We start from the raw sequence: 14,819 nt of genomic DNA, 5'->3' as shown, positions 1-14,819 counted from the left end.
GGCCACGGGGGCTGTTACAGTCTGGGCTACAGAGAAGGAGATGCCACCTGGAGTGTGAATTCTCACCACATTCGCTCCCAGTCACATTTGTATATGCATTAAGATTTATATTCCTCCTTTCTTTTCTTTTTCACTCCTCTTCCCAAAAGGGGCGGAAAGCTGATAAAATTTGAAAAGAATTGAAAGTCCACCTTTTTGAATTGGAGACAGCAGTCAGTGGGACCATCTAGTCACTGTCTTCAGACAGTGCTGAGACGGACTGCTCTTTAACCTACCAAACTGACCAGATATTTCTTTATCCTATGAAAGTCCAAGGCGGCGGATATTCCAAAGTGGTAAGGTCACAGTGTCACAGTAAAGTCACAGTACAGTGTCAGATGGTATTGGAATATTAACAGTTGGAAGGTGGTTCAGATGCATCTTTAAGCATAAACCTAGAGCTAAATAAATAATGGTCTAGTAATTGACAGCATGAAGAGTCAGGGGAGGAATGTTGTCTCAGTTGACCTGAAAGAGTTTAAAAATAGGGAGCAAAACAGAAAGAAATATATGTAAATTTTTAATCTGGGCAAACCAATTCTGTTTTCACATTATTTAATAGCTATTTTAATATTAAAATATAGCTTAATTTTTAATGGAAAAAACAGAGCTTTGAAGGCAAAGAAACAAAACAGAAAAGTTCCAATTAGAGAATGTTAAATGTGAATGTGTCCCTGCTGATTCTCCTTTCCCACCCCTTCATGACAAGTTCACCCAAATCCTTTCAGCAGCTCTGGAAATCCATTTTTAGATAAATTTTTTAATCATTTGACCAGCCTCGCTGAGGTCGCTACAAAGCCAGTATTGGTTGTACAGCATCTGCTTTGTCCTTTTACATAAGAAGCTTTTGAATAACTCCAAGGAGTACATTGCTCGGGCATCTCCATGTTGTGGAAACAGATCTCCCGAAGTTCACCAGTGTATAGCGGTAGCCTGTCCCTTTCCGTCCACCCAGAAGGGCCAGGTTTCTCTACTTTGCTTGGCCAGACAGTGCCCTGGCTGGTTCCTACAGACTGCTGAGCTGCCTAGCAAAGCCTTTCCAACAGAAAAAGGCCTGACATTGAGAATCAGTCCATTTTTGCAGTCCATGGAGGAGCAGAGAGAAGGAGAAAAGACTAGGGAGTATCTTGCTCTTAAAAAGTCAAGGAGTCTGTAGCTTTTAATTTTCAGCCTTAATCTCACATTTGCAGGAACCCTCACTTCCAGGTTCAATCTAAATAGCCCTTTCTTCTTGTTCTTGTCCTTTCTATCCTCACCCTGTTCTTCGACTCCATCCTGGAATAAGACACTTGTTCCGGTGTCCTGTTCTGCAGTGACACCCATTAAAACTGGGATAACGAGGCCAGCTGGCTGAATAAAGCAGAAGCAGGGATGAGTGGTAATAACATTTTACTGCTCTGGTGGATAGATACAGGCAGAGCAAATGATACAGTCTACCTTTTAAACTCCGGTTCAGGGTCTCTCCTGCTTAGGATTCCCCTAGGATTTTCTTCCTTCATTCTGTGCAATCTTTAATGTATGTGATGGTTGGCAAGGAAATGCCTAGTTAAATCTGGCTTAGTATTCAGCAAATATCCAAAGGCTGAATGATACTCTAATTAGAACCTATTTGCCTCAAACTTCCTCTATATGCATGAGCTTTCCTCCGTGACTGTACTATATCCCTTGGCGTTATTGCAGATGTATCCCGCTCCTTTCCTCCTGCTGTCAGTGCATTCATTACCAGCTCAGCAGGCAGCACCAAGTGTGCAGAGCGTAGCAGGACTTTGGACTCTGAGCTCCCCTGACCCATAAGCTCAGTAAACATGGAGCTTTTCACTGCTGAGCTCAGAGTCACAAGTGCAAACACTGCCAGGATTGCACCTAGGGGCAAGGGAGGATAAGGGGTGAAATATGTGCTTTAATTACTCTGTTCCAGGGCAAAGCCAGTTCCACGGCACCGCTATGAGCAGAACGCACTCAGGCCTACCAAGCCATCTGTACTGATGTACTTCATGTGAAGTATGCCTCTGAGATGGGGCAGTTTTTTCTGGGCGTGGGTTTGGTGACTGGAGGTACAAGATGGGCATGTCTAAATCCCCTAAATATGGCAAATCCTAGGTAGACTGAGTGGATTCTGAGTATGGGCCGGATCACCATGGCTTGAATGCACTGGGGTGCAGAGAGAGGAACCTGAAGACTGTATTCCCCTCCTGAGTTGCTGGGGGCTTCAGACTACCAAGGGGGAAAAAAACCCTCAGAAATCATGCCTGTGATTTTAAAACTCTGTTTTAAACCAATTTGTTCAGCATTATATTAAAAAAATAGGCTGTCACAAAAATAACCAAACTGACATGAAGTCTTTAGCCCAAGTGCTAAAATTAAGCCATGACATAAACAATTGTAAAATGGAGGTTATATTTATGTAGATGTATTCATTCACCTTTCAGACACTCATACATAGTATGGTCTGGTGACCTGTTCCCTCAGCTAAGTTACAGACTGAAATTTAACTAAAATTCTTGAGAAAAAAGTGAAAGGGAGGAAATATCTTACCAACATCTCCACTTGGCACTCCAAAACACATTATCGTTCTACTAGTGTTATTTGCACACACAAATGACTCCATTTTCTAAGACTGAAAGATTAGCTGAAAAGTGTGCAGTTTAGGTGTAACTGAAAAAGAGTAAATTTTAGAAATAAGGTTTCTTCTAAATCATATTTTCCTATAGAAACTAGAGATTGATTTTGGTGCTGCTTTCTTTCTGGGAAATTCCACAAAAAGCATTATTTAACGTTCTGTAGGTTAATCCAGATTTGCCTAAGGACGTTGGCTGTGTAGCAGGTTTAGCTCCAGGTGCCCTGAGCCTCTTTGGTGGCTATGCTTGCCAGCCATATCATATGTCTTAGGAGTCTCCCTGCCTTTGCCAGAGCCTCTGTGGGGTGGAAATTCCATTTTTCCGGTTAGCTTTATTTTCTGCACATTTATTTTCTACTTTTGTCTCAGAGAGTTCTTTGCTTTAATTATATTGCAAGATATGTTTAAATATCTTCCATGCTTCCCTTTTTAGTCCTGTCCTCCTGTGATTTACTGGGCATTGTCAAACGCAAATCTCTGGCTGGAAAACCCAAGGCCAAATGCTTGAGCAGAAGACAATGGTGGCTGAGATTTTATCGGAAGGGAGCCTATCTTATTTCAATATAGCTCATACTTTAAGAGTGCTTGCCACCTTCTGGTTTGAGAAAGGATTACAGTTATTTAACTCAAGAATATTGTGGAAATCAACTGTAAAAAGGCTGGTCCTATTCTTAATCCCCCGAAACAGATGAGAGATTTTCAAGATGTCAGAATACCTATTGATAAGTTTTGAAGTGAAAATATCTTTTTTGTTTATCAAAAGGACATAGTGGCCTCTGGCAACAAACAAACAAAAACTGATCTTTTAAAGGAAATACTGGCATCACTGGAAAATTTATGTAAAGTGTTCAGGCAAAATATTGAGAACAGAAATAATGAAAAAAATTACTCTTACAAGTGAAACAGGTACAAATCCTTCAAAAGGAAAATAACTTTGAAATTGGGAACTTTTTTTCTCATGAAGATATTTGCAGTTTTGACCAGTCTGAGACACTGCCATTCAATCTTGTCCAAAGTGGGCAGTCTGCCCAGTTTCAGTGATGCCAGTAAGACTGTCGTATATGCCATTTGTACAAGAGGGGGATGTATATTACCTCTAAAAGAGCCGCTTAGAAATTATGATTACTCAAAGAATATGAATAGCATCACTACCCAAAATCAAAGCTTACCCCAGCCAGTCATTTGCAATTTAGTAGCATGAAAGAGTGTTTCCTCAAAACACATACGTATCACTAAGGCCAATAAATGCTTATTCCAGTGGATATCACGTTCATCTGGCTTCATGTAACTCATACTTTATTTCAGATGTCACAAAACTGTCCAAAAAATCATTCATATTTAATTCTACAGAGATCCTGATAGAAGGCACCAGAGTGTTTGAAAGTATTTCAGTAGCACATGAAACAATGTGACTAACATTTGCCATTTGTTTGTTCAATTTGTTCCTTAACAGTAAGGAAAGATGGGCAGTAAAGCAGTTCTTCTTGTATGTGAATTTTTATACTACACAGAAAGAATTGTTTTTATATTAGAAAAGGCAAGTCAAAACCAATGTTCTTTACATTGGTGGCAGTAAGATTTCAGTGGTCTACTGTTCTTGAGAGTTCACATAAGCATTTTGGCTATCACTCCAAAAAATGATTGGTTGTTTTCTGGGATATAACTTGGCCTTTCCCATTTTCACAGTGCAAAGGACTGCCACATGGCCTTTGCTCATCTTGGCTAAATAAAGCAGACCTTCCTGTACCTCACCACTGGGCACTGCTTCAGTGATGAATCCAGCCATGATGCGGAGAGCAGCAGCTATTTGTTTGATATGATCCACTATGAAGATTTGAGAAGAGAAGATGAAAACTAGAGGAACGCCAAAAGACGTAGGACAATTCTGTGATGTGCTGCAGCACTTCTTGCCAACGATGCCCCATCTCTATGGATGCTAAAAGTCTACAGATGATAAAAGAAAGGACCAGAAAAACCCATGAAATCATAGATTTCTGGCCTGTCCCAGAATTGTATGGGTAAAACTGGATGTGAGCTGGAGGTGAAAACTCTACTGATTTTTCCTGTCCAGACAAGAAGGCAAAACAGGGTCACAGCTAGTGGAAACAAAGGAAGAAAAAGGAACAAGAAGTCTCTGAGGTGCAAGGAAATATTTTTGCACCTATGTTAACTTATGTCAGGGTAAGGCAGGGGCAACATCTGGATTCCTGGCAGGGAGAGATACACAAACACAAGGCACACTCTGGTCGATATTGAGCGTTTATTACCTCTGTGTCTGAGTGGGGGTTCCCCAGCAATTTCCCAATCGAGGCAATAATGGAGCGGGAGAGTCCCTGGCACTGCTGAGCCTCGGTCCATGGTGAGGAGCGCTGGGCGGGGGACGCTATGTGACTATACACATGCGCAGAAAGCATATTGAGCTCATTGCTAATCTTGATTCCAGGCCCAGGTGTAGCAGCACATTGGCACAGGCTCAGCCGCGTGACTATGGGTCAACATGCCCTGTTGATGCTCCTTTTCCCACGGAACGGTCTGGCTAGCTTCCATCACCCATCTCCTCGACATTCTTCCGCATTTTCCCATACAACTTACTCTCAGGCCTCTGCTTGAGGCGATGCCTAGAGTAACAATAACGTCTCAAGTGATGAACAACCTGGACACCAGATGAATATTAGTTGAAGAAGTAGCTGACTGCTGACCTGCAGCAGAATAATGGCCACTCTTAGCTTTGCTTTAATCGCCCACAAATCACTACCAGCCACATTTTGAAGCTGTGAGGTTTTGGCAAGGTTTTCTTTCCTGAATAGGGATGCATCAGGTTTATGAGAAGAGAGACAATGCCACCCAGGCTAACTTCTGGAAACTGCTCTCTCACATTCAACGCATAAATCAAATTGCTCTGCCTTTGCTCTGCCAATTGTTCTGCCTTCTGTACAGCTACATGAGAATTATGGATGAGAAAATGTGGCAAATATGTTAACTTAAGAGGCCTGTTTGTCATCTCTTAAGATCCATTCACTTGCCACACAAAAACAGGGTCCATTTCTCACTGAATATTTGAGTTGACTGTTAATATCAAATTTGGCTAGCCACACAATAGACAGAATAGTTTTGTTTGAGCCTTTATTAGCTCCAAGGTTTTCTAATTCAGGAATTAATTTTGCTACCAAAACACCCAAAAGAGATCAGATATGGTGACTGCCACAACAAAAACTTCCTGAGGACCTGCAAGGTCTCGAGTATCTTCCATCACTGTGGAGTCTATACATTGAACAGAATGAAATAAGAAACAAATTAATCCCCCTAAAGTAACACCTGTACCATGTAGAACAAAAAAATCTCTTTGGGGAGACTGAATAACTGGTAATATTGACAGTTATCTGTACATTTCAAAACAAATTTGTTTTCATTCTCTGGATCAGTTTGCCGTTTTCTCACCCTCATTCATGTGAATAATTTCTGCTCGGAAGATCACTTTGTAACCATTTTGAGAGTACTGTGCAACCGGCGTGACTATTTGCTTAAGTGATATGGTATATATCTGCTTACTGTTGGGCTGAACAAAATCCAGATTTCCTACTGCATGCATTTGAGGCTAATATATTTAAAATTCTCTCTTGATAAAGGTTTTCTGATAGTGTCTTAAATAAACCAGTTTCCATGGATGTTCCTGCCAATACATTTATTCATTTAGAACTTTGGGTCTTATCCAAACTGAACACTTCTTTGCCAGTCAAAAAAGGACAGGTGCAGGAGGTCAGCATTTTCTGGGTCAGGTCATAAAAAAGAAAGTTTAGCTCCCAGCTCTTTCCACATTGTTCAGGGTGCTTTTCATTGTGAGCATTGCTGATCCCACAGCGTCAAAACACATTTTCAGAAGGCTCTGCCATAGAATCTGTTGCATTTCTGAGCACAGATGAGGCAACAGATGTGACATCAGAATATCCCAAATTCTCTAATCTTTCTTTTGTAAAATCCTCACTGATCTTATTGAAAACTTTGTCCTGAATGAAGAATCAGCAAAACAAAGTTTCCATTCTTGGTTAAGAAGAGGAATTGAAAGAAAAAAAAAAAAAAACAGTTGGATCCCCTTTTTGAATATCCAGGTCAGTGAATACTGAGTGTTCAGAAACAAGCAGACGTCTGTGCAAGTTTGACACGTTAGATACATTACCTCAGGTGGGACTTAAAATAAAGAATATTTTCTTGATTAAAGTCAGCATAAAGTGGTTATATTATCCCAGGACATGGTAAAGGGCAGTTTATTTTCTGGGCTTGCTTCACTATTATATACTATATTACATGATAGGAGGTACCACAGCATGGTGAAATACCATTCCTGTGATAGGAAGAGATGTAGCTGTTTTTATCTAGCCACAGCATTCACAGATGAAAAACAAACAAAAAAAATCCCCCCAAAACCCAAGTATGTATGCCATGGGATGGTGCTAAATGCATGCAACCTTTGTTTGAGATCCCTGCTATCTGAAGACTCACTCTGCCTAGGAATGGGGGAAGGAGTAAGAAATCACTTTGCTTCATTCTTCCCTTGCTATAACATGTCAGAGAGGTAAAAGGATGATTAAGTGTAAGCGAGTGTAGCCATAAGCCAAAAGCTTCCAGATGAAATAATGCTCTCTATCATAGCTGAAGCAATTACAGTGTAGCTGTCTGTACTGCATTTAACATTACTACTAAAAGGCTACGCTGCTTGCAACTACACCACTAACAGCAGCTGAATAATTCTGGGTACACGTTAGTTTGTGCAGCTGCTGAATACGTCCTAAAGCCACTAGAGCTTTATAGGGAGACAGAGAATGTTCAGAATATGTATTTTGGATGAGAATACATAGCTTCCATGCAAAGACTCTATGCATTCCTTTCTCTATAAACACATACACACACACACACACATACATAGATATATAGATACACACACATATGAAGAGAGAGCAAGTGAGAAAGCATTTTTATTTTGCTGTATTTCTATCATTAATCACTATTTCCTTGGGATGGCTGAAAACATCTTCATATAGTGCCTCTATTTTGGACATAGGATGAATTTTCATAAGATATTTTATTTTTGGTCTATAAAACCTTCAGTCCAGAAATGACACACAGGATTTTCTGAGTTTTTAGGACTAAATAAATTTCCTTCATTCGAATCAAAACTATTTTGGCATTTCAAAATTATGAACCCTTTCTGATGGCAGTTGAAAAAACATTTTTTTTTGCTGAGGAAAAACGAATATTTTTCAATCGTCTCTACTAATTGCCTCAATGTATTCAAATGCTAACTCTCAGTGATTTACAGGAAGATCAAATTCTTCATTAGATAACACCTACAAAAAACAGTGCAATACCTCCTGCATTACCTCCAACATGGAAGGGCATGCTCCGGGCTTTGCGGTGCCCTGTTCCCCTGACCCAAGGGCGCTGGAAATGCAGATTGGGGCTGAGGACTCAGACTGTGAAATGTGAATGAAACCACTCTGGGAACTGATGCTTAAACAAATTCTGTGAGAGCCACATTTCTAGCCAAAAAAGGTGTACTAGCCAAGTCTTCCCACACCATACGCCAGAGGTCTTAGCACCGCCCAATAAGTCAATATCAAGCCCATAGTTGATTTGGAGACCTCGAGAAGTCTAGAGGTCACCACTTCTCTGGACGGTTCGTTCAGATAATTAATCATCTCCATAGCTTAAACAAACAATGTAGTTTATTTCTCATTTGACTATGTCTGGCTTGACAGACTTTTCCAGATTAAGAGGACTTCCACTGTGCACTATTTTCTACACTTTAACTGTAGAAAATACTCCTCTGAGGTAGTCCCTATAAGTAGGACTTCCTAGTTGCTTTTGAGACTTGAGGCTGTCTCTCTGTAAAATGTCTGGCCATGCAATCTGGATTTACAGATCAAGGTAGGTTTAATTAGGGGTCTATCACACAGACCAGATCTACTTTCTGTGTGAGATGCATTGCAGGATTACATTCACCATACTGTAAACAGTGAGTCTATAAATTGTAAACTCATTTCCTGTCTTCTGCTCTTTATTCTTCCACTTGTATAAATAAAGAATCATAGAAAAGGAGAGCTGGAAAGGATTTCAAGAAGTAATGTAGTTGATTCGTCTGTCCACATCACCTTCAGCTGTAACCTCCATAATTCCAAAAAGCATTTGTAAAACCTATTCTTAAAGAATTCAGAGATTTCCTATGATCACAGCATTTGGTTGAACATTTAGCTTCATTCATTTCTTGAACATTACCCCTAAATATTTTTGCAGAATCCCTGTTTTCCAGTGTGCACTGATATGCCATTTTGCAGCTGGGTATATTGAAATTCTTTGAATAGACCAGATAACTAAATGATGCTAGATCCCTCTATATCATTGCCCTCTCCTTATCTTTATTTAATAGCCTGACAATCTTCATCCATAATCAAAAATGACTTTGTACTTCCCTGCTACTCTTTGATGAAATATGTACAGCACTGTAGCCCATAGGCAGGATTATTTCCAGACAATCCGCACAAAAACTACCCCATTCACTCAAGATTTCCTGTTGTTAGATCTCTTTTAGGATCTGTCAGTCACTTATTAGTCCATATACTGTATTCTTGATTGGTTTTGATTTTTAATTAAACTTTTAGACAATTCTATTTCAAACACTTTTCAAAAAATCATAACATCATCGATTAACAGAAAATAAGGCTAGGGGAAATGCAAGGGATGATCAGTTCTAGTCTATACCCCCAAAAGAGGATCAACGGTACCTGTGTCTTAATCTAAGAATATTACAGTTACAGAGATACCTTTATCATCCAGTTTTGCAACCCTATCAAAGAGCAAATCTGGTTTTGTTTGACAAGACCTCATTTACACAGAGAAATTTTGACTGGCATTAATTATAACCCTCCTTCTTATTTCCTTACCCATTATATTTAAAAAAAGTAATTGAATTTCAAGTGTTCACATTTGAACATCCCTTTCAAACGTACAAATGAAGAACCTTTATTTTGCCCTGCAAGAAATTTTGTCTCTTCTCAGGCTAGCTAGATTTTATCAAGTTTTTCATCTCTATCTAAAATCACAGCTTGATTCAAAGATCATCACAGTCAATCGGAGTACTCGCAATTAATGAACCAGGTCTTGTTTATGCTTTAAAAAGGTTAACATATTTGTCAGCTTCTTCATCTAAATAGAAGTTCTAAATGGGTAGATTTTGTCCTATAGAGGCAAAATAATGCTTGGGAAAGAGGGAAACAGCTGTCTGTTTCGTGTGCACCTACCAACATGCTGTTGGAAAATTAGACTCCCTCACATAGTACCAGCCTACAAAACACCTCTGGCTGCTTGTGAGTGAGGCATGAGCAGAAAGTAAAGTTTGCTGGTGAGAAGACCAAAGCCTCAGACACATAAGCATGTACAACACAACTATATACCTAAGATCTAGTTTTATTATGCAAGTCTGTTTTCCTAGAGACATTCTTGTAGCCTAAGGGACACTGATTCTGTCTTTGAACTTTTCTTGTATGACTACAGAACTGACTTTCTGAAAACATAGTTGTGTGAGACGATAAATATGTTTCCCCCTTACAAATGTTCTTTTTTTTTTCTTTACTATTTGTTCCACAGGTTGTATCATAAACTGGGGGACTCTTATTAATGGTTTTTTTTTTTTGGTGCTCTCATAAATCAGCCGGTTGTTCAGAGCTGATTTTCCTGGGCAGTTTAAAATCAAGTTATTCTCCAAGCCCTGAAAGTAGTGACAAACATCTAAATTATTATTGCCCATTTTCCACTTTTCTTAGGTAGATTTCAAGATTAATGTGTTACATGTAATAAAAAGCAGTGAGTAAATTAAATTTCTTCCAAAGGAAAGGCATGAATTTTTGAAAAGGTAGTTTCCTGGTAACACCTTTTATATTCTTTTTGCTTTTTGTTATAATTTTCTTTGATATTGGAAAATGAAAATGTCTAACTTTTTTTTCACTGTGATCAGTTAATAGAACTGGAGGGAGGGAGAAAAAAGTGACTTGTCACAAAGGCTCCATGTTTGTTACTGAAAACTTAGCTCCTTAAAACTTAGAAACCATGAAGCAATTCATACAATCCTGACTGAGCTTTCTCAGCTGGCTAAAAAGACATATGGGTTTGTTAATTGTATGTAATCTTTTCTACCTAGGATACTAGTATCTGCTTAGCTAGGGTTCTTATGGAAGAGTATTTTCCACTTCAGACGACCAGGAGTTTGAAGCTGAGGTTTCCCAGGGGAGGTAGGTATCCAACTCCTGCTGTGATATATACCCACTTACAGCTGAACATGCAGATAATTCATAGTAAATGTGCTTGCTCAGCCAATAAAGAGAAGGAAAAAATATCATCTGATTGCCCTTGTAAGTCATGCTGAAATCCATCAAACTGTTCTAATGTTTGTTAATAGTTAATAGAGGAATACATTCACAGGAACTGCGAAGCAATTCCAGCAATAACCATGCTTCAACAGTGCCAGCTCAAGGCTTCTCAGACTTGAGAGCTGCAACTTGCTGTCCTAAAGATGAAGATCCAGATACTGGCCAGGACTAGGCTGCCATGTCGAGGAAGCGGAAAGTGAGGGGGAAGCTGGGTCTGACCACAAGGCAGGAGAACTGGATTTGATATGCTGGTCTCAGCTGGAGAATAAGCAGCAGTTGCTGTCAATCCATGAACCCAAATCCCTCCCTCAGTTGCACATAGCCCTCTCCGTTGCTTACTCCGGAAATTGCAAAGTGGAGGACACGATCATGGCTACTACGCTATCGGGATAAATTGCTGACCTGGATAAATGCATATTTTGCTTGTGCCTACAGTTAGCTCTCAATGACAGTGTCTTGTTACAGAGGCTAAGGCATAAGCAGAAAAAGGAAGATATATTTGCAGAACAGATACGAATTGCAGATAATTCTCTCAGCAAGACAAAAATTCTTCTTTTTAGGAGCTCAGAAGCGCATTTCCATCATAACCAATAAAGAATTGTTCAAAATTTATTAATATGCATGTAAAATTAAAATTCCAGACTGGTGTGGAACCATGCACCATGTTCCCTGTGTTTCACTCTGAATTTTCTTCTTTGAAGAATCTCCAAAAACTCCAAAAAGATCAAATTTTCTGATTTTTTTTTCTTTTCTACCTTTGACTTCAGCTAATAAAGTTGAGTTTTTCCTAATATACATGAAGATAGATTAGTTTTTTTTTTAAGCTTGCAATGCCTCTCATATTCTACATATGCCAATTTAGTGCTCTGAATACAACTCTGCATTGAACATCGCTCAAACAAGAGAAAAAGCATGTGAAGTACAGAAAGTTAGGTCGATCAAAATTCTGTAGCAGATGCACATGGCATAATTTTCAGGAAGAAGCATCACAGAAAGTATATGATAATGTCAGAGAGAAAATAACTTTAATTCCCAAGTCTCCAAAAATAATACTTGGAACTGACTTGGAATTAAAGAAGAAAGATGCTCTGGGTGAGTTACAGGATTCCCTCTGTCTATATTCATCTTCATTGAAGATCTTTTTCTGTCTCTTTATTTTGTTTTTTCTCTCTTTCATCTCTTTAACTATAAGGTCATGGTAATCCAGGCATCTGCATCTTTGTTGGCAAGAGTAACTTTTTGATGGGATCATTATAACTAACACAGGAAGAATGGACAAAGAATGCTTCTCTTTTCTCTGAGAAGAGACTGTTTGAGCAACTGCAGAAATTAATATATAGCGTAGGTAAATCATCTTGATAAAATTACCAATTAATGTCCTAGTAATAATTCAAATACTTATTACTAACAAAGAAAAAGAAGATAGATTTCAAAGAATGAAAACTAGTGCTGAAATAAATAGCAAGAGAAACAAGTCTTATAATGATTTCATCCACCCTGAATGAATTGCTTTGAAATAATGGCTTCACTTGGAAACAGATGTTTAGCAAATCCTAAGTGCTGGTAAATGTCAACACAGAAGCCCCAGTCCCCGTGTTTATTTTGGACTGGCTTTTGTATGGATTTCCTAATTTTCATTACTAGTTCACTGTTGCTAAATTTCATGCTGCCTCATGAACATACCACTTTCTTTCTGACCTTGCGGCTGATTTTAAAAAATAACTTTATGTATGATTTGTTTAAAATTCCACCCCTCCTCAGATATTAAATTAGTTAAATACTAACATTTCAGAATGATTACAGTGCTCATTCCCAGAATGATGTTTATCTACTCCCACTTCATTCCAGCTTTCTCTGACTCCAGGTCAATGGCAGGGTGTACACATTGCCTTCCTTGGGGCATTTCTGGCCATCTGTATTTCTCACGTAGTTACAGGCACCATCTTAGAAATCAGCTTTGAAAATTGCTCGGATGAATGGTAGTTGTGCTTGTGTAGGCAGTATGTGCTTGTGTAGGCCGTCCTGACAATGACTGGCAAGACCACAGCAGAATGGGACAGGACAGTTGGAAACCAACCAGATGGCAACTTGATTGCTATCGTTGCCTCTGAAAACAACGCAGATACCCATAGTTCACTGATGTGGTCAAATTTAGAGTAGATTTTCTTTTTTTTTTTTTTTGTTGGTTATAGAAAGTATAGTCCCTGAAGGGGGCTAACCTGCTGTTCCAGTCAATTGGATGTATGATACACTTACAAATCTAAAAATACCCATGTGAGAATATGTTCTAAGTCCAAGACGCAGTGAGCAAATCCTGGCACTGTTGACAAATCCATGAAAGGCTATTCAATACAGAAATACACCTCTGGCACAGGAAGTCTCTGAACCACAATTTCCTGGAGGCTGTGAGAGTCTTTTTCGGAAAGTATCATCATGCAGTCGTCTTGTTTTATATTCTCCATGAGGCAACTGCTATTGGCCACTGCTGGAATCAAGAGATAGGAGTAGGTGGATCTACAATGTAAGTCAAAACTGCTGTTCTTATATACTGAAGCTAATGGGTATTTTATTAAAGCCCTCAGTGGAGAAGGCTTCTCTCACTGCTTTCACAATGGCAAAACTTCATTACCTAAGTAAAAGGTCTCCCAAATAAACACTGGAAAGTTTCAGTGCTAGTGCTTAGCCTTATGCTCTTACAGATGGGTTTCTTCCAGCCACCCAACTTAAGTCATATACAGCTAAATTTAGTATCTTCATACTATACTGAGGCCTTCCATATAGACCAGACTTGTTATTTGGAGATCTTCTTGAATTTCTCAACTATGGGAAGCATAATCCCAGACTTGCTGATGCTGTTGGATCTGCATGAAACACTGCTAGTGCCAAAGCAGTCCCTGTGGTTTAGCACTAGTGTTGGTGCATCTTTTCTCTGTAGTCCTTGCTGTAGTCAGTGCTCTCTTGCCTTAAGGCCTATACTAGAAAAGGAAGCAGAACATGCAGTTTTGGGAACTGAAGGGAGAATTCCAGGGTACTTTTGTCTCTGATATGATACACTCAGACACAGACACAATGTTTCCAAGAGATGTGGGACAACAAAGATCCACAGGACAGGAGGATATCTGTCAGGAGAGTCTCTGGAACAATTGGTCAACAATTTGTCCATAATCAAGAGGTTCAAGATTTGCTCCTGTATGGATAACTACAGACATTTTCAGAGTTCTTATCTTGAAACTGACTTTTTATTTATTTTGCCCATGTTGGAGTGACTATGCCAGAAGAAAGCTGGATATAGAACCACAGGATCATGAAAAAAGGATGAATGTGTATGCATTTTAACAACTGTATTTGGCAAGAGATCATTCCTCCAAATTTAGATGGAGGTCATGGTGCCTGATCAAAGTCTAAACCTTCAAAGTCCAATAACAGCTGTCTAGGAGATGGAGATGTTCCTGCTGCAATGCTCATGGCAATAAGAGTGAGTAAAAATTCAGACATTTATGAATGCTCAGGCAGTCAAATTTTCTTACTGGAAGAAAACCCAGGTATCAAAGATCAGGCAACAGAATCCTTTACTCATAAAAGTGCTGTTCTGTTCATATTTTGCATTTTTTTCCATTCACCCATTGTTCTTTTTTTTTTTTTCTTTTTTCAGACACCACATAAATCCCTCCAGTGAATCTTTTGCCATCCATAAAAGAAGATTTTGGAGGCAATGATCATCTGGAGACGCGCTTGACATGCATTGC

The 14,819-nt window shown here is 39.2% G+C and overlaps 1 long non-coding RNA gene across 1 annotated transcript in view; it reads right to left on the bottom strand.

The window, feature by feature from the left end:
• Positions 1 to 14,819, bottom strand: part of LOC104142439 (uncharacterized) — a 43,735-nt gene that overhangs the window by 17,036 nt on the left and 11,880 nt on the right. The window lies entirely within an intron of this gene.

The sequence above is a fragment of the Struthio camelus genome, chromosome 7, assembly GCF_040807025.1.
Source record: "Struthio camelus isolate bStrCam1 chromosome 7, bStrCam1.hap1, whole genome shotgun sequence".
Classification (NCBI taxonomy): domain Eukaryota; kingdom Metazoa; phylum Chordata; class Aves; order Struthioniformes; family Struthionidae; genus Struthio; species Struthio camelus.
This window is presented reverse-complemented; position numbering and strand designations above follow the sequence as displayed.